General features: G+C 45.7%; 1 long non-coding RNA gene across 2 annotated transcripts in view; it reads right to left on the bottom strand.

Moving 5' to 3' along the window:
- LOC123344385 overlaps positions 1 to 20,705 on the bottom strand; it is a 133,110-nt gene that overhangs the window by 59,187 nt on the left and 53,218 nt on the right. Inside the window, exon 3 of one of the 2 annotated variants that reach the window (XR_006572534.1) lies at positions 15,012 to 15,134. The exons of the other annotated variant lie outside the window; for it this stretch is intronic. This is a non-coding gene — a long non-coding RNA (uncharacterized LOC123344385). Of the gene's footprint in view, positions 1 to 15,011; positions 15,135 to 20,705 lie in introns of those variants that run through there. 2 annotated transcript variants of the gene reach the window in all.

Raw genomic sequence — 20,705 nt, 5'->3', positions numbered from 1 at the left:
TGATCATTGCCTGTTAGGTTCACTCCCTCTGGGGCACCTGGCATTGGCCACTGTCGGTAGACAGATACTGGGCTAGATGGACCTTTGGTCTGACCTGGTACGGCCGTTCTTATGTTCTTACTGTGTGTGTGTAGGAGGAAGGTACGTGCCAGCTGGCTGGCAGTGGAGGGGAATACACACTGCTACCCCTGCAGGACACATCTGTGGCTCCATCCCCCTTACATAGCAGGAGGGGAGGGGTCTGGCCGAGGGCCAACACCACATGGAGCTGGTACTAGGGAGGTCAGGGCGCCATCCTGCCTCTCTCTCACATTATTGTTCTTTGTTCCTCTGCTCTCCTAAACCAGGCTCCAGTGATGTTTGCTGTTAAAAATGGCAACCCCCATGGAATGCCACCAAACTCTCCACATGGGGCCCTTAGCCATCACCCCCCCCCCCACCCAGCCCCCCACCTCACGTTTGCTCGGGTGTACTCAGTACTTTGGAAATTAACTTAGCAGGAGTCAAGAGCACCAGGTGAACAAGGAGCTATTCAAAAATGTATCCAATAGCTCTGTTGTGAAGAGCTAGCTCCATAACTGGGGCATCTTACATCCCGAATCTTACCCGTGTAATCGTTTAGTAGAGGTGTTATCTTCTGCAAAATCACAGCTTAGAGCCCTTTTTTTCTGCAAATTATCATGCGTTTTAATAGATTCAGCCCATTGTTTAAGATCCTGCAGTTGGGCAATTAATCAGAAACATAATTGAAATTTTGCAGTGAACAAACTGGTCTTGTAGACATGCTCATTAAGGCTTCTTGATTAGGAACAGATTTGCTAGTGACCTATATATACAAAAGTAGTGGGGAAGTTTCATCCAGAAACAAACAACAGCAAAGAAACCATCGGTAAATCTAAATTTAGTGGAGTTTACCAAATCCAGAAGGAAAAAGGGGATGGAGACCCAGGCCTGGTCTACACTAATGGGGGGGTCGAACTAAGGTACGCAAGTTCAGCTACGCGAATAGCGTAGCTGAACTCGAACTACCTTAGTTCGAACTACTTACCCGTCCAGACGCCGCGGGATCGAAGTCCGCAGCTCCCCCGTCGTCTCCGCCACCGCCGTTCGCGGTGGTGGAGTTCCGGACTCGACGGGAGCGCGTTCGGAGTTCGAACTATCGCGTCTAGATTAGACGCGATAGTTCGAACTCCGAGAAGTTGAACGCTACCCGTCGACCCAGGCGGTAAGTATAGACATACCCCCACAGGCTGTGTAATAACCCCTTGAGACAGAAAAAAGCTTGTTCAGGGAGATTACTTTACTTTCTTTAGAACGGGTTTCTGATGACTATACATGATCCTCCACCTGCCTCTGGTATTCCAAGTGGTACAGGAGACCTTGGCAATTTAACTAAAGAAATAGCTGCAGTAACCTCAGCTATTTCTGGTATTCCCTTGAATGCCCCTACCCTTACCCAAAGAAATACTGCCAACACTGAAAATACTGAGGTTTGTTAATTGCAACATCTTAGTTACCATGGTGTGGTAGTGACGCAACCGGCAATTTCCCTGTGCGTGTCCAAAATAAGCCGCAAGAGACAAAAGGAGAAGATGAAAGCACTCAGTACAACATCATTCCCTGCCCCCCAAATCATTCCTTACTCTCCCCATATCACAGACTCATTTAGAGAATGAAATTACATCACACTTCAACAGAGTGCAGAGCCCCCATCTTCCCCAGTGGGACTGAAGTCGCTAAAGGTTCCAACTTCTAACCCCATTTTAAAAATGCTTTCACTCTCTCTAAAGTCAGCAAGAAAGAGAGGAATGACAGACAAGCCCTCTCACCTGCCGAGCGAGCCCCCAGATTGGGGCGGATGAGCCAGGGAGCAGTTTGGCAAAACCAGGAGGATGACAACGTGCAGTGACCGTGGCTTTGGGACGCCCAGAAGAAAGAACATGTAGATGTTGGCTTTGGGCCAGGCAAAGACAAGCAGCCTACCCCCTTACCCCTCTCTCAGGGTGTCTCCTCTCCTTCTCTAACTTCCACCACCACCACCTCACGGCCCTCACTTTATCCCTGCACTGCTTCCTTCTCCTCAGCAGCACATTAGGTCTGAGGCAGAGCACACACAGGCCAGGCACAGAGGTGATAGTGACAGTCTTGTGCATTTGCATCTTCCTTTTCTTTGAATTCCTTCTAGAAATGAAGAGGTGCCTTTGCTTCCTGACCTAAAAGCATGAATGTACTTTGGATTCCCCCCTGCCGAGTTTCAGTCAAGTGCGACATCAGCACCAGAATAATTAATTAATTAATATATATATATATATATATATATATATATCACAGCTGCAGGAAAGTTGTGAATGTCACAATTTTCAGGCTGTTTTGGGAGGATCCAACTCCTGGCAAATGGTGTCCAGCTGTCTGCTAAGCCACTGGTGATTTCCCCCAGTGGATGGAGTGTTAGCAAAAAGCCTGAGCTCTCGCAGCCTCTCGTCTGCAGAGCGACGCTGGTGTCTCTGAAGTGCCAATGAGGTGGGAAATGAACTGCCTTGGGAAAGTTTGTATCCAGCCAAGGGGGAGAGGGAAATAAAACAGGGTAGATAGAAATGCCGAGATGAACGGGAGAAAGGGGAGAAAAAAGTAAGCCGGATAAGAGGCAGAGAAAGGGAAAGGGCCTGTTGTAGGAGCAAAGCAGTAACGGTGATGAGAGGAAATAGGATGGAGGCTTTCTTGGGAGACACTTCGCACAGTTGGTTTGCCAGGATCACTATTCCTAAGCAGCTCGTCACTTGAGGAAAAGTGAAATCAGACCCCTGGGCCTGGCGTCTAAACTAGAGCTTTTCAACACTAGGGAAATTCTGTAAAGTTTTCCCACCAGTACAGCTCTGGCAGTCCTAGCAACACTGGGTTGGGTGAAGACATATGTGCCCTATCTACATGTCAGAGCCAGCACCACTGGTTACATGAGCATAGCTCTGCTGGGGCTGGAGAATCAGTACCAAATGTCCTAGTGTACATGCCCCTAGTGTCTATGACCCTATTCGAGGTCAAAGATCAAACCGATCAGGTTGCAGAGAAGAGAAGGCGAGAGCACAATCCAAAGTGAAGGTGCCCAAAACTTAAAAAAATAAATGTAGAGAAATATAAAACATCCCAGTATGTCCTGTATTACAAGAATGAATTACAAGAACAGCCATGTGTCAGTTTTCATAGTTTAAAATAAATTTAATAGGTGCTTCAACACTTACACTATTCTGGGCATGGCGTTTGGATTCTATGCAGGCTGTGTTAATTGACAGATTGGGTTTATGATCCAAGAAACGAGAGTGTTGTCATTTCGTGAAGACGTGGGTTCCTCTTGCTTATGTGCCATGTTATAATTGTCACTTTGCCATCTTGCAATCTTCGTCTTGTCTCCTTCGAACATTCCTGCCCTCGGTTGTCTCTTCACTCACAACCTTCATTAAGATGCTTCCAGGTGACTTCTTTGTGCAGGGCACTGAGGAACTCATCCAAAAGGAAGTTATTTCACTGAGCAGGATGTTGGCTGGGCCATTTTTGGAAACCACATAATCTACATTTTGTGCCAATGACCTCTTCTGACTTGGAGCTACCACTGCCAACACTGTGAATTTAGTTACTTTGATGAGTCTGTATGCCAGTAGTGAAGTTTACCCAAAAAAGACTCAGGGCTATTTTCTGAAGCACTTTGGCAGGAGGATTTTTGTAACTTTCATTTTGCTTCCTGGATACAAGAGCAGGCCATACAGGCAAACAGGGGGAAGCATATTTATCTGAAGATGCAGTCATCATGATCAAAAGCACAGCATGGTCCCATATGGCCTTGAAAGTGTCTTTTTAAAGAACCAGAAAGCCAAAAGAGATTCTGAAAAACTCTGTCTTCCACACACATCCAGGAATTACTGTATGACTGCTGGCGAAGACCACACAATTACTGAAGTTCCACTCAGTGAATGTGAGAAGCATGATACGTTTAAAATCTGTGGCAAGGTAAAATTTGACTTCAGGTTGTCTTGAAGCATGTAGCAATGAGATAAAAGAGAAAAGCTAAAGCTTAGCAAGAGCGTGCAAAAGTTGAGTTGCGCAAAACTGGGCAACAACACTTCATGTGTGGATTTTTGTTATTATAATCCACGTGAGTTCACAACTCCCTCAAGTTTCCTTTTGATCTTGAACAAATGTTACGTCTCCAAATCAGTTCAAGTCATCTGGTTTCACACCTTTGTGCAAAACAACTACCCTCCCTTGATTTTGATGAATAACTAACTGGGCCCAAATTTGCTCAATAACCAGCACAGGACCATGCAAAGGGACTGTGAATTTTAGAAACATCTGAGGTATCTGGTCTGAGTTTCAGATTTGTAACAAAGCAGAAAGCCAAGAGAGATGTGTATGACCTCATTATGAAGAGGAACCTTAACACAGAGAAAGAAATGCAGCCAACTTGATTTAAGGATCTATATATTGGCCAGGAGTGCAAGCCATAAAAGTTGGATCCAGATTTCAAACATTCCCAAGGTTTAGGGGTATTCAGATCAAGGAGTTTACATATAAGGACCAGGTGCAAAACACAATGAGGAGCAAGGTCTGGATTCTCAACATTCTCAAAGTTTGAGGTTTTTCAGATCTGTGGTTTAGTTTTGGGAGAGACTAATTATAGTACAGCTTTAAGCAAATATGCATGACAATTGCTTAATATAATTGACCACATCATACGGTGCTAGGGTTTGCCATTCATCCCAATCTGAATCAGATTAAAGTACCGTGAATGCAATTAGCAAATTGACATGCAAGCATCATGGTACTTAACCTCACTGCAGCATGATACATGCCCTGTGACGCAGAATGGGCAATACCAACACTACTTCGGTAAACCTGACTACTGCATGGAAGGCACCATTCAGTTCTAATAGTTCTCACTGCATATGGCTCTGCAGTTTTCCCTCTAGCACTTCCCTCTTGGGAAAATTACACCCGTTGTGCATATTCCCATCACTTCAGCCTCAGGCCTGGAGAGGTCAGAGGACCGGACTGGACTGTGTCTTCAGGAGCCCTGGAAGCGGCACACCTCAGGAAGTGCAAAGCGTGGGATCCTAGTGCATGCAGAGTGATCCCTGAGTAAGCCCCAACACAGGGCTGTTTATTAGAACCTCTGGGCTGCCTCTGCTACCTGCCACCAAACCCAGGCTGTTACTGCCACTTCAGAGGAGTCTTAAAAGAGTTTCAAAATCTTCCCCTCTCCTTTGCTTCCTCCTCAGCCTCACCCCTTGCTGTTCAAACCACCACACCCACTTTCTAAGGTGGCTCTCAGACGGCCAACGGCTTTGTGCTCCCTGCGGGAATTCTCGCCATGGTGGCAACTTGCAAAGTTTGGAAGGAAAGTCCATATCTTTTCTAGCTAGAGGCATGATCCAAACAGAAGCTAGCGTGGAACAAATTATCTACCCTACATTAACTTCACAACATGTTTGTCTGCAAGGCCCTCTGATACCACTAGACTCCAATCTTTTATCTACTTAGCAGGGTGAGGCAGAACGGAGGGGCGGGGGACGACAGAGTTTAATGACAGTGTCTGTTGAGCAGCAACTTGAGCAAAACCTAATTGCTTCCCTGAACCTGAAAAATATCAAACTGCATAAATAAATCTGCTTCAATTATTAATAAAGGAATTTACATTTTGAGTCTGAGCATGAGAATTAATTTAATTTCTTATGCTAAATTGGCCAGTGTGGCTGATAATTCAAGGATTAGAAAACACAGAAGGACGAAAAGTGAAGGTAAGACAAATCCTTTAAAAAAATGGAAAAGGAATGATTCAGTTAGACCCAAAATAAAATCATTTTATTTATTTTGCAATAATTAAAAAAAAATTGAACATGGACATGAAGGGCCTTCTCATCTGAAAATGTGTTTGAAATAGTTATAAGATTCTCTCCCTCTCTCATGTCTCTCTCACATGCAGACTATATTATATTTACACATACATATATCACCAAATGTAACATTATTTCAGTCCTTGAGGAAGTCTAGGCCAGGATTTCTAAATCTGTGGCCTGTTTTTCCAGGGAGAGTTACTGAGTGCGCAGAACTGTTGAAAATCAGGCCTCAAAATGGACTTAGGAGCCTGCCTTCAGGCCCTCAGTTTTTGAAAATCTTGGCTGTAATGTTTACATTTGAGTTTTGGAACACCCTGGGCTTATTGTTTCTGTTCCATACGAGACGTGCCTCCATCTCTGTGAATAGACACACTCTGTCATCACGAAATTTCACCAGTTGGGAAGGAGGTCACTAGGACACTCAAAAGCAGTTTAGGTCAGGTTATAAACTAAACAGATTCCATGTTGTGCCTGGTGGCTGGCCACAGAACCATCAGCCCCAGGTAAAATCACACAGAAGGTTTTCCCACTTTGCAGTTATCCTAGAAACTATCAGACATGAGCAGAAGACACGGCTTCTGCTGGACATAGCAGCCATGTTTCACCATATTCACCAGGCTCTTTTCTCAGGTTCTCTCTACTTCCCACTTTCTCTCCTAGAGAACCCTCTAACCCTTACCTGCTTACTGTATTTTCCACTCCATGCATCTGATGAAGTGAGTTATAGCCCACGAAAGCTTATGCCCAAATAAATGTGTTAGTCTCTAAGGTGCCACAAGGACTCTTCGTTGTTTCATTAGTTCTTTGCCACCTTCTCTTCCTCCACTCCATGACTCACCAGTTCTCCAGCCTACTCTAGCATATCTCCCAGCTAATGTGACAACAGCTAGTCAATTGCCATCAGCAGCGCATTTTCTCCCAATGGGGATCAGTAGATGAGCAAGGGAACCATTAATTTATCTGCCCTGTCCTCAGCCAGTCTGAAAAATACAGCCAGGTCCCCAGTCTCTGATCCCCCATTCTTTGGGGAGGAAGATCGCTGATCTACTTCTGCTTCCTTGCCTGCATCACTTTGAAGGGAAGACACCTAAGGAAGCTATAAGAGGCACTTTCTAATAACCCAGTTTGTGCTCTTGTCTACCATTAGTTTAATGTAATTGACATGAATCTGTCTGAATAGGAGCAACAAGTACCCTTAAACTCAGGATATTTATTCATGGCTTGATTTTGCCACCCATACCCATGTTTAGCACTATACTTCACAAGCAATCCTACGGATGCAGTGTCAGACAGATACTGCAGAACACGGTCATCTTTTTATATGGTTAATATTTAATGCACCCATTCCATGTTCCCCTGGATCTTAACTGCTAAATCCTTCCCCTCCACTGCTAACCAGCATGAACATGTGATTGAAGCGAAGGAGGTAAGACTCATTGGTGTAGAACTGGATTCCCAGGGAGGCATTAAAACCGTACTCCTTTTTTCTGACAAACCAATATTTCCCCCAAGCCCTGGACAGGAAAAACAGTTTAAATCACAGTGCCCTTTGCACATACCACCCATGTGAAGTAGAAGAAGATTTTGACAATGCATGACAGCAGGACAATGATTCAATGGCAAAGTGGGCAGAATCCATTCCTGCATAGCACAGCGGTGACAAAACATACATCCCCAACAATGCAAACCTTTTCTTTCACTCTGGCTTGCTGGTAACTGGCATTTGGAGTAAACTGCATATAAAAATCTACTTGTCAAATGATCTTTTCCTCAGTTGCCCTTTAACTGTAGCCTCTTTGCACACTCTTCTCCTGGATGCTTTGTTAATTTATGTGATGATGCATTCCAGAAAATGATATAAAATCAATACGGCTTTGGAGGGGGTTTTTTGTTTTGCTTTTTCACAGCCACTTCAGTTTGACTCTTGTGAATACACTTGTCGAGTTGATTCACTTACAGCTGCCTCTTAAGAACATCCTTGTACCAGAGATGCTGCTCTTTTAAATTCAGTTTCTCAGAACTAGAAGAAAAACTTGGCAAAGTAACAATAGGGGGAAAAATGAATAATCTCAGAACAGAAGTTGCATAATGCAATGTGGTTGCTATGTATTCCGAGAGAGGATCATGCAAGTGCATTGTGGGGAAGGTGATAACAGACTAAATGAGTCAAAGAAATTCTGAAGGTTTTGTAATAAAAGGTTATAACACAAAACCAGATATAATGTGCCAGGGCTTCATTCCAAATGATTGTGAGAATTAACAATAGGCAGATCGGGTGACGCAGGATGTGAATACCAGGGTCTTCTCTTCCTTGGCAAGGAAGATCAGATTTGGGTTACACTGTTAACCACTCACCTTAGAACAACAGAATCTGCAGCCATGGAAACTCTTATTAGAGAGGAGGCCAGAGGCACTCTGATGCCTTGTGTGTTGCTGATCCTGACAACATTCAGCACACATGCTGATAGCAGTGTATTCTCTCTTTCCAAGTACCCGTTCCCAGGAACTACTCCAAATATCTAAACAAAGAATCCCAGCAGATCATTAGCACCAACAGACACGTTCAAGAATTTTATCAGGCTTTTGACAATGTGGCCCTTTGGGTCAGATCTTCAGATGGCGTACATGGATACCATTGGACTGAAGCAAATGGAGGCTTGTCCTTTTACAGCAGCTGAGGATCTGCTGTAAAAAATTTTTTACAGACTTGTCTTCCATTCAGGTTAATTTTGTTAGTCATTTCAATTGGGTTTTTCAGTTAATCTATTCGTATCTGCTTTTCCACGGTGAAGATCATCTGGGCTCAGGCTTTTTCAGCAACATTTGTGAGCTGTCACACAAAGGGTCTCCTGCTTCTGGTATTAGTTGCATTTCAGAAGATGCATCATGTTCAGAGTCACTTGCCTGTCACTGACGTCACATCGGATGACAAAGTCTCCCACAGAAGATGATCTTTGGAAATGTGACTATACAGTCAAACCGAATTTCAGATAAGGGTGGATTCAGATAAGTATTTATGAATTTACCAAAAAAAAAAAAGTTTTGCTCACATACCTGTCTGACTCGTGTTTATGGGTTCATGAGACACGGGGATTACTTCTAGTCTCACTCACTGGGGTCTAATTCAAGAGTAACTCCACTGAAGTCAAAAGGTGCAGGAAGAGGAGAAGTAAGCCCAGAACTTGGACAGATCCAAAATTTGGGCCAGATGAAATTCAGAAAAGATGGGAAAAGGCAAAGCATAAAAATGGAAAAATTCACAAAATTATATCCCAAAACTGAATCTGACCCCTTGCTGGAATATAATCACTGAGCTTCTTTCTAACCCAGATGCTGCAATACCACCTGATACCTCAACATATGGAAGATGCATTTTGGGATAGGAAGTTATGTCATGATAATAATTCTGGTAACACTCCATGTTCCACGGTCCTGCCCTAAAGACCTTACAATGTAAAGAAAACCAAACCAGAAAAAAAGGGAGGGGAAGGAAAACAACGTCCAAGTTAAGAAGTCAAAGCAGGTTTTTTTGTTTCCTTAAAAAAGGACAAAAGTCTTTTGGATTCTTTCAGTTTCTGTTGTTTTCACCTGTTATGGCCCTGAGAGCTGTATTGAGATGTGGAAGGCGACCAGATACCAGAGGGAGTGCTGCCTTCATGCAGTTCCGCTAGGTAGAAGGGTAAATGCTGCCTGTACCCATCCTGTGCCCACTTGGTTCTTCCTAACGATGGGCAGGAGTGCCTTCCTAGATCTGTAAGGAAAGGGTGTGGTGGTAAATTAACCATGATGTGAGCAGTTGGCAAGCCCCGGCACGCTGGCTCCCTGCAATGTCTCCGAGTCATTTCACAGATTTTAATGAGAATTCATTCACATTTTATCACAAATGGCTGCTTTTATGGGAAACAAGTGATGAACTAGTCAGAACTAAGATGACTGGCACCAATGCAACCATGTATCACTCTTCTCTGCTTCTGGTTACCCCCCTCCCGCCAGGAGAATTGCCACACAACGACTTCAGGAAAAATATGTGGTAAAAATGGAGCGAAGGGAAAGGAAATAATTGACTCATTTCTCTGTTTGTACAAGTGTTTGGAAACAGCTGAAAGAATTTGTTAGAAAACCCAATAGGGCAAATTGGATACGTTATTGCACGTTTTAAAAAGCTAACGATTTGCCAAAAAGTCCTTCCTGTTTCCATGAAGATCTCAGAAAGAGAATGGGGCACACTGACTTATTTGCTTACTTACTATTCACTTCAACAATTTGCTCTTAGTTATGTGTGTGACGGATCACTCAAGTCACAGGATATTATTTCTCCTCCCTCATTGGAAGGCTGAAATTGTTTCAAAACAAGAAAACAACACAGAACAAATAATGAAAATGAACAACAAATACCCTTGTTCATGTATAAAACAACCTTGCTCAACTGTGAAAAGAAATACCTGGGAAGCACTGTCATTCCCCCAAACACTCATGGAAACACTCATGGACAACTAAAATACAACGTAACTGGACAACTATTTGGAACAAACATTGCAAATACCAGATCCTTGGCTCAATGTACTGATTTCAATGGAACTGCACAAATCAAACACTGGCTGAGGGTCTGACCCACAGTTTTTACAGTAATCAACAAGCTCTACTGCTAACTGAGTTACAATGTCACATTTGTAAAAGACAAGAGGTTGATTTCTTTGACTCAGGACAACACCAGGAATTCTTTGTACTTTGTAGAATGATGCACTTGGAAAATATATTGATATTGTGTACATTAACTTTGATCATAGAATGTCAGGGTTGGAAGGGACCTCAGGAGGTCACCTAGCCCAACCGCCTGCTCAAAGCAGGACCAATCCCCAGACAGATTTTTGCCCCAGATCCCTAAATGGCCCCCTTCAAGAACTGAACTCACAACGCTGGGTTTAGCAGGCCAATGCTCAAACCACTGAGCGATCCCTCCCCCCTTTGATGAAGGGGTCCCAAGTTATGGAACATATGATGCTGGTTTGCCAGGTGACCAGCTGCTAAATCACATGAAAGGAAGCTAGAGACATATTACTTCCCTATGTAAGCACCTGCTGTAGTTATTGCATGGGGTATCAGAGGATTAGTAATGGGAGGGGAAGTGCCCAGCACAGCCAGGAATGGGAGAAAAAGTGGTCTGAGACATTCCTCTCTGTGTGCCTGTGCTTTTCCTGACACCCTTTGTCTTGTCTGTTTACACAGCGAGCTCTCGGGGCAGGAATTCACCGTGTGTCTGCACCGTACCTAGCACCGAGAAGCTCCGATCTCAGCTAGGGCCTCCAAACATGGCTGTAATAGAAATAAAATCACAACCCAACATGAGAACGTCTGAAAACCCGCTGCCCACATCAAAGACAGCCATGTGCTGCACTCACTGAACTCAATGACAATATGCCCCTGGACTTCAGTCAGTGCAAGGCAGAGCCCCAGAATGACGTCCCTTCAGAGTGAGTGAATGAATAAGCCTGGAGACCTTTCAGAGTCAGCATCCAAATTCAGCTCAGTTAAAGCTGAAGTGATGAAGGCTTAATGATGAAACAGGAAGTGCCCCAGCTCTCCCCATTCCAAACTAGCCACACCACTGCCAAGACGCAGGTGAAGCAGACAGACGGTGGCAGTACAGCTTGCAGAGAAAACATGGAGAAATGCGGATTTAAGTGGCTTGGGGGCGGGGCGGGGGAACAAAGCCCAACTGGACCAAGTTCACCTGCAATTCCCTGCACTACTGGCCTACGCTCCCCTGCTGCCATATAAACGTACAGCTCCAGTAGCAATACCTACAAGAGGTCAGCGCTGCTGTCCCACTCATGCTCGCTCACTTGCCGGGTCAGAGAGAAAAGCAATTGCATGTATCAGTGCAGGTGTACGATGGAGGCTACCTAACGCAGAGAATTGCTTCCTTTCCATATAGTACTTCACAATCGCTGTGGGGCACCATCCCTGGAGAATCACATGGTGCAAATAAAACTACCTATCAGTGCTTGAGCTCTGGACCTTATTAAATCAGTTATCTATGGAAAAAATGGCCTCAGTTCACACAAGGTGCTCTTCCTGAAAGCATCTTTTGATTATGTTATTGCAGCTATCAAAATATTGCCGAGTTCAGAGCATTCCACTGGGAATCCCTGAGCTCTTCAAAGACTAGAGGACAATGGCTGGGAAAATAGAAGCCTTTAATTATGTCTGCTTCCATACTGATTTCTGTAACAGAGTTCTTTGCAAAAAATATGGTTTTAATGAAAAGGAACATCCACAGCTGCATTGTTCAAATATGGAACAGAAAGCGGATTATTTTTTATATAGGAGTGTGAGTTCTTTTAGCCTCCATTGTGTCATCCACGGGCACCTCCCATGGGGGCTCGGGAGCATTAAATATGCACATCAGATAAGTCGGATTCCAGGTATACAGCTGCTCCAGCCCTCCATTATGGGAAGAGGTTTTTGGTCTTATAATCCCAGCCCTGATCAGTCTGGCACTACCTCAATTCTACAGCAAGTTCACATGCTTCGTCGGTGTTTTCCTTCCTCTTGGCTAGTTAGAACTATGAAAAGATGCAACACAGGACAGTAAGATTTCAATAGGGTAATCTTCCCCAAACATATTCATTTTGTTCCGATGTTCATTTGAATTTAAATACGACGGCTATTTTTTTCTTTTTTAAGGAAAATAGTAAATGTATATATTAAACAACAGAGGCAGCATGGGTCTACCTTACATTTCAAAAGCATTATACACAATAGCCTAATGAATTATCCTGTATAGCAAACTTAATTAGTGAAGTGCAGTGCACAGCACAGTGTGCAGAATAAAATATCTTCATCAGAGCAACACTGCTTTCTAAAGCTTTAAGTAATAATAAAATATATGTTGTTCAAGAAATTGCAGGGAACAATTACAAGTAATTGCAGAAGGGTCTGTTCTTTGTTTAAGTGACTAAGTATTCAAAATGATGAAGCAGGAGTAAAAATAATAATTATTAACAACAACAATACAGATTTGCATTTATATTGTGACTTTTTCCTCCCAGGATCTCTAAATATTTTTCAAGATTTTTCTTATTCTCAGGGGACTGTGAAACCACAAAGACATTAAGTGAGCTGCCCAAGGCTACACAGTAAGGGTCTGTCTTCACTGCACAATTAACCCAGACTCTTATCTGGGTTTTAGCCCGACCCCCCTGCCATCCATACAGAAAAATCTCTGACCTGGGTTGGAAGGTGCTTTACCCCTGGGCTAGCAGCCCAGCTGGGGTGTGGGTGAGAGCCCAGGTTCTGCTTTCATGCCAGCTGGAAACCACCCACTCTGCAATGAGGATGCAGGCAAAAGTAACTCAAAGGCTAACAGTCCTCCAATGCCTTCCCACAATTCCCTCTACAGGACAGACAAGCTGTCCCACAATTGAAACTGGGAAAGAATCCAAATGAACCATGAGACAGGCCCCCAGACTCACGAGGGCGAAGGCAGGAAGCGTGAGGACACAGGGCAGTGGCTAGGGCATTGCTATGACAACACTCACACCCAGGCTAGGCTAAGCCGGGTGCCAATCACCTAGGTTTGCTGTGAAGTGAAGACATACCCAGGTCTTCCAACTCCTAGCCCCTTGCTCTAACCACTGGCCCTACTTCTGTATCTGTGCAATGGGAAGAGTGAAGTGACCAACTGATCTAGCCCTGCTCACTGGGGAGGGATCCCTTTAAGTGATCTGAAATGTGATCACAAATAACAACAGGTGCAAACATCAAGCCTGGTCTTTAAAATTCCAGACCTGAAAGTCGTGAAACATCTACTCAGTTGAAAAATTGTGGAGAGGTGGAATTTTTCTGCAGTCGTCACTTTCAATCACACCAGATTTAAAACCATTAGGTTGTTGATTTAACACATGTTGTGGGTGAAAGTTAACACTGCCACCCATGAACTCACGACCTTCAGCAGAGACTGCTGTCACTTCAGCCACAGGAATAACTCCACTAGCTAGTAGTAGTACCGTAATAGGCTGTTACCCACTGGTAGAGCCCCCATTACAGACAGATGTGCATACCCCATGCCAGCCTGGGTTACGAGGGCAAGTTTAAAAAGCAGCATATAGAAAGATAGCTGTGAACCAGTCCAGACTCCCTCTTTTTTGTAGGGCTGTCAAATCCTTGCCTGGTGTTTAATAGAAATGACAGCAGTGGCACAGGCATTAAAGTAGTAACTTTGATTTAAAGTGCATCCTTTCAGCTTATGTCATATACCATCCTGGGTATTAATCAATCATGTTAGAAAGGTTTGAGTTTCCGAAATTGTATCCTATTATCTTCTCATTTGGGGTATTATATCTGTAGCATTACACATTAGCAGTGAAGCTGGGTGAGGTGTAGTGTGAAATTAACACTCAACGTGCCATGGGCTTGGTATCTCTGCTGGAGCTGGAGAAACACAACTCCTGCGGACTGCTGAAATGCCTGTATCCTAGACGCCCACCTCTACAGCCTGAGCCAACGTTCACTGAAGTCAATGGGATTCTTTCCATTGGCTTCAAAGGGAGATTGATGGGGCAGAAAGAGAGAAATTAGCACTTAGGCATTTGTGGGCACTGCGTACATTCTAGGTACATTTTCATAGGACATGGCACACCACTGAGACACGGCCAGCCAATCACTTGTGAAATTACATCCCCAACCATCTGCATTTGCTAGAACGACATTTGGGTGTGCAAATGCCCCTCCGTGCAGGCATATGGGGCTTTTGTGCTCAACACACATGGAAGATTTTGTGCTTGCATGAGATATCAAATTTTTTCTCTCCTCCCCAAACTCTCACACTGTAAGGTATGCCACGGGGTAGAATTTTCACCATTTTTGCTGTGGAACTTGGAAGTCACTGGTGAAAACTGAAAAGTTTGTTATTTCACACTGGATCAAAGAGAGCACTAAACTCTAATCAGAGAGCAGTAAACTCTAGCTAGAACTTTGGATTTCCAGAGGTTTCCTTTTCCAGATGACCAAACAAATGCTGCAGCTCTCCAGATAGAGTGTAACAATGTGTTTTCCTGGTAGAGCTATTGTGGATACAGCAAGCAGGAGAAGAAAACAGATGCAACAGTCCTTCTGGCCTGAAAAGTCCGGGTGCGATTTACATAGCATATTCTTGAATCCAGAGCTGCTTTAGGAAAAGCTGGAGCTGCTAGCTGTCATTGTGCCAGACAGCTTATTTCTCTCTTCAGATTCAGCACAGCGGTCTCACTACAGGTGGGTACAACATGGCAAGAGATATACAGCTGTTTAGTACAGGGATAAAGAATATGTCTGGTAATTTTTTCCCCTGGAGTCTATCCTCTAAAAGCAAATGACAAATGGTTAGCAGTTTGTGTATTTCTTTCACAGCACTCTGTATTACAGACACCCTTTGGTACCGGGCCAGCCTCATTCCGGATTCTTTCAAATGGGAAGTCAAGGAAAATACATTTTTTTTCTCCAAAGTTTTGTATCTTATAGCAGAAGTACTTACGAAGCAGCAACTGCTAGAAATGTTATACACGGCAGTATTGGTGTTTTGGCTGCCAATTTCTTTCCACCAAGACGGAGTTCAATCTATACCTCTTGCTTTTCATTGCAATAAAAATTAAATCTTTTAAGGGCATAGTATAATTTTTCAAAATCAGCATGATGCTGGTATTAAAATACGTAAAATAAAGCTCTATAAATAAGGAACGGCATGGAGAAGGTGAACCAGGTGCTCCTGTTTCCTCTCACTCATAAGAACAAGAGAGTAGCCAATGAAACTGAAAGGCAACAAATTTAAAACTGAGAAAAGGAACTCATTTTGCACTGTGTTTAAAAAAACAACATAAGCTGTGGAACTCATTGTAACAAGGTATCACTGAGGTTAGTAGGGTTCAAAAAGGATTAGCCACACAGATAGATAATGACCTTCAGTTACATTAGAAAGGATCAAAGGTTTATAGAGGGTCTGAATCCTCATGCCTCAGTGCATAAGCTAACCTCTAACTACCTAGCATTACAGAGAAGCTTCTCCCAGAGTCCAGTTATTCCATACACGTCCATTATGGGAATTCTTGCAATGTCCGGCAAAGCAGCTGTACCTGACCATTGTCAGACAGGACGCAGGGCCTCCGCTCTGACAAGTCTCGTGTTCCTCCAGTCGCGACACACATTTTGTACACAAGGAGATGCAAATATAGGTGGATGCTCAGTTCTCCTAGGGAATGGGCATGTTCCAATATCCCTTCGTGTCCACATCCCTCCAAGGCATTAGCCTATTCCAACCTTCAGCACAGAGAACATAACACAGCTCTGTAGGGCTTGGTTTCAAGCGGGCAGTTCTGTTTGGAGCGACCACGTGGACACCTTTGATTTAACCCCACCCTCGAGGCTATCAAACCTGTGACTGAAATTATGGACCAAACACCCTCCTCACCTCTGCCAGCGGCAGGGGAACTCAAACCTATGGGTCAGGGCAGGAGAGGTGCAGCAAGAGAAGGTGCCCACGCTGCAGCATTACTCCCTGCCCCATGAAGGCTTTCTGTGGGAGGTCAGTGGGGTTCAGGCTTCGTGGAGCCACAGGAGACAGGCCTGTTCTTCCCAACGTTGCTCCCATCAGGGAAACCTCATACAAATTAATGCCATGCGGCTAGAGTTAATGCCCTCAGCAAGAAGGGCAGCCAGCCCTTCCTCCTCCGTCAGGAAGGGAAGGGATTTCTCCTGCACATCAGTGATTGTTCCTCCCCTATGTAGGCAATTCTGCCTCTGTAGCTGGAAATTCATAAGCCACTGTGTAGCTGGCTGGCTTCCCCAGTTGTTAAAAAGAAAATTCCAGCTGGGCTTTTTGGTAATTAACATCCCCTTAAATCCGAAATTTGGGTATCTACATGAGGTGAATGCTGACGCTTGCAACACATTTGGGTGCTAATGAATTCTGAATTTATAGCCTGCTGTAAATCGAGCAAATGTTAAGAGCCAAGAGTGGGCTGGAACTTGGTTTCATGGAGAGATTTAATAAAGATAATGTTGCTATCGCCCCAAGGCCTGGTGAATGTGGTTCCAGTGCTAACGTCAAACTGCGGCAATGACTGCAGTCAATCTTTCATGCCAGCTCTCAGTAGGCATCCCGTCTTCCTCCCTGCGGGTCAAACCCTGCAGTCCTTACTCCGTCAAAACTCCCATTGACTTCAGATCCCTGCTGCCGAGCCCTTTGTTTATACCTGCTAAAAGAAGCTGAGTGCACATTGGGGCAGACTCTGATGGGGGGTGGGGTGGGAATGTGTGCCCGTCCAGGAGCCCTTTTGCATGCTTGCACGGGGAAGCAGACGCAATCCCAGTGCATGTGCCTACAGCAGCATTCCCCAGGCTACCACCTGGCAGCTCAAAGCGGAGGGAGAAGGAATGGCCGCACCCAAAGCTCTGGCTGTTGACACTTCAGTACGCACTCCCCCCAGGCCAGTCCACCTCGTTCAGTGCTGGGACTGGCACAATGCCTCCTAGGCTCCTTGTGCCACTCAGCAGGGATGTTATAAGCCCCAGCAGCACCCTGAATAGCACAGCTGGTCAGAAAATGGAGTGTTTTTCAGCAGAAAATTTCCACTTTTGGGTGACAAAAAATAAATAAAAAATTGAAAATTTTCAGCGGAAAACTTCAATTCAGAAATAACTGGCTGGGTGGTAGAACTGCAGAAAGGAATCTGGGGGGTAATAGTGGATCACAAATTGAATCTGAGTCAACATTGAGATGCAGCTGTGAGAAAGGCTAGTACTCTTCTGGGCTGGATTAACAGGACTGTCGTATGTAAGACACGGGAGTAACTGCCCTGGCGAGGCCCCAGCAACAGCCCTGTGTCCAGTTCTGGGCACCATACTTTAGGAAGGATGTGGATACATTGTAGAGTCCAGAGGAGAACAACCACAATGAGAGAGGCTTAGAAAACCCGACCTGTGAGGAAAGGTTAACAAAACTGGGCACGTTTAATACCGAGACAAGACGACTGAGGAGGAATCTGATAACAACCTGCAAATGTGTTCTAAAGAGGAGGGGGATCGATTGTTCTCCATGTCACAGAAGGTAGGACAAGAAGTAACAGGCAGCAAGAGAGATTTAGGTTGGATATTAGGAAAAGCTTTCTAGTTCTAAGGGTAGCTAAGCTCTGGAACAGGCTGCCAAGGGAGGTGGTGGAATCCCCGTCACTGGCGGGTTTGAAGAGCAGGTTGGACAAACCCCTGTCAGGATGGTCTAGGTTTACTTGGTCCTGCCTCTGCGCTGGTGGCTGGACTAGCTCCTTACTGAAGTCCCTTCCAGCCCAACGGTTCTATTTTTCTCTGTAGTTTTGCTGAGGAGTTTGGCCCACAGAGGACAACAGGGACATGAGGCACCCAAACAACAACTCCAATGCAGCAAGGCGGTGACATTTCAAATCCAAATGTTCAGTTTTCAGCTGAAAGTTTTAAGGGGGGAAAAAAAAAACCTTTTCAATTTTCAGGAATTTGCTTTCAGTTTGTTCCAACAAAAAAGTCAAAAAAATTTTAAAACAATAATTGTTTTGTCATAAGCCCTTGTGTTTTGTACTGGCAATTCCTGGGCAGAGCACAGACTGGGAAGGCTACCGCAGCTCCGAGGCCTCAGCCGACCCAGCCGGTTTGCACACTAGACCAGAACTCCCTTGTCTGAGTTGTGTGATGGGGAATCATTTACTGGACGGCCGGTGGCCTATGGACGTGACATTTTGTTACCTGGCGGATCAGCTAGTTGGAGGGCCTGGGAATCAGAGCACCCACACTCCTCCCGTGTCCCTTTTCCACAAACACTCTAGGAAATGTGGCGGCGACCAGGAAATTCTCACGGGAGGGCGAGGGACCAGTGCCCAAACACAGCCCCCAGGCAAGGCCGTCAGAGTGTCCCACAAACCTCCACGGCTGCCTTTGTACTGCCTGCACTTCCAGGGTTACGCTGTGCAAGGGGGTAGGGCGGAGGGTGAAAGGAGCCACGGAACCTCTGCTCTGGGACGAGGCACACGTGTAACCTTTGCACCGCGAATGCCAGCACTGGGCCTACCGGCGGGACTAGAGATGTTGTAGGGCAGGTGCTGGAGTAAGGGCAGGGCCTTGGCCCAACGCACCCTGTCCCAGCCTGCAGAGCTGGATCAATGCACCACACCGAGAGTTCATGCTCCACCCTGTGTACACTGCCCCAGCCAAGCCCAGAGATGCTGTGCCAGAGACAGGCTGTACAGCTCAGGGTGCGGCGGCTGGGGGAATTCCTTCTCCGCTTCAGGCCCGCACAGAGCCCCATGGGCAGGGCTTGGCTTAGAGCAGGTGGTGGGCTAGCAAGATTTAGCCCTAAGTAACCAACCCAAAGTCAGTGTCAGTGGTAGAACAAGGGACAGAAGCCAGAACTCCACCCACCACTAGGTGATGTGCCCCTAGAAGTGAAAACAAAACATTTCCTTCCCAAGGGCCAGATTCTCCCAGCCTTTGGCAAAGTCCCATTGGTTTGGTCTACTTGTGAGCTAAGATCCTACCCAGCACAGGCCCCCACCGGGGCTTCTGAAGCAGCATTTACGATCTAGAGCACAGTAGGTTCTCTCCTAGCTGTCTCAATACTAGTTTATGTGATAGCTAACAGGCCACAAGAACGGTCCAAGTCTGTTCACTGAAGGACACAGAGTTTGAAATCAAAGCCAAGTAAATACCTCATGTTTCCAGGAGAGCTACGTAATAAAGAAACACAAAGAAATAGAGCACGGATCAGGGTTGTGTTCAGAGTTCATAGCTCTGGTGTGTCTAGGTATTGCAGGCCACCTGCTCTGTAAAACCGCCTACAGTTCACAGATTTCTCCATTGCACGGGCCTGGTCTACACTTAAAACTTGGGTCAGCATAGTTAAAGTGCTCACCAGTGTGAAAAATCCACACCCCCAAAAGCCAACCCAACCACTGGTGTAGACATAGCCAGGGTGATGGAGGAATGCTTCCATCAATCTAGCTACCGTCACTTGGGCCGGTGGTGTTCCTACGGCAATGGAAAAAACCACTTCTGTCACCATAGGCTGCATCTAACGCTATGGGGTTATGCTGGTGATTTTGGGTACATGGGCGCAGAGCGGGGATGTTGTGCCTTCCCCAGGGCCGGCTCCAGAGCCCAGCGGGGCAAGCACCCGCCTGGGGCGCCCTTTCCCGGGGGGGCGGCAGGCTGGGCCGGCGGACCTGCCGCAGTCATGCCTGCGGGAGGTCCACCGGAGCCCCGGGAGCAGCGGACCTGCTGCAGGCATGACTGCGGAGGGGACGCTCGGCCGGCGGCTCCAGTGGACCTTCCGCAGGCATGACTGCGGCAGCTCCAGCGGAGCCGCCGGACCAGCGAACCGCCCGCAGCTGCGGGAGGTCCAGCCGAGCCGCGCGACCAGCGGACCCTCTGCAGTCATGCCCACGGGAGGTCCGCTGCTCCCGCGGCTCGGGGGCGCCTCCCGGGCATGACTGCTTGGGGCGGCCAAAAACCTAGAGCCGCCCCTGGCCTTCCCATCTCCTGGCTCCTGTCAGGAGAAGCCAGGCTACAACATTAGGTTCAACTTTTCATTTTCTTCTAAAAGAAAGATTTATAAAAAAGACATTGTGGCGAAGTGAAACCAAACGCAATAAATTCCAATAGGAGGCACGCTGTGCCATGTTGCAGCCTATCCTGTTACTTACGTTGAAATACACAGGATTAGATTCAACTATAAACATTTCATTTTGATTTCATCAGGAAGGAATGTTGTGAATTTCAGTTTAAAGAACAATTTATTTCTCTCAATTGCTTCTCCTGGTAGGA

This window comes from Mauremys mutica, chromosome 11 (genome assembly GCF_020497125.1).
Source record: "Mauremys mutica isolate MM-2020 ecotype Southern chromosome 11, ASM2049712v1, whole genome shotgun sequence".
NCBI lineage: Eukaryota > Metazoa > Chordata > Testudines > Geoemydidae > Mauremys > Mauremys mutica.
The sequence above is the reverse complement of the archived record's forward strand: the minus strand, read 5'-3'. Positions and strand labels throughout refer to the sequence as shown.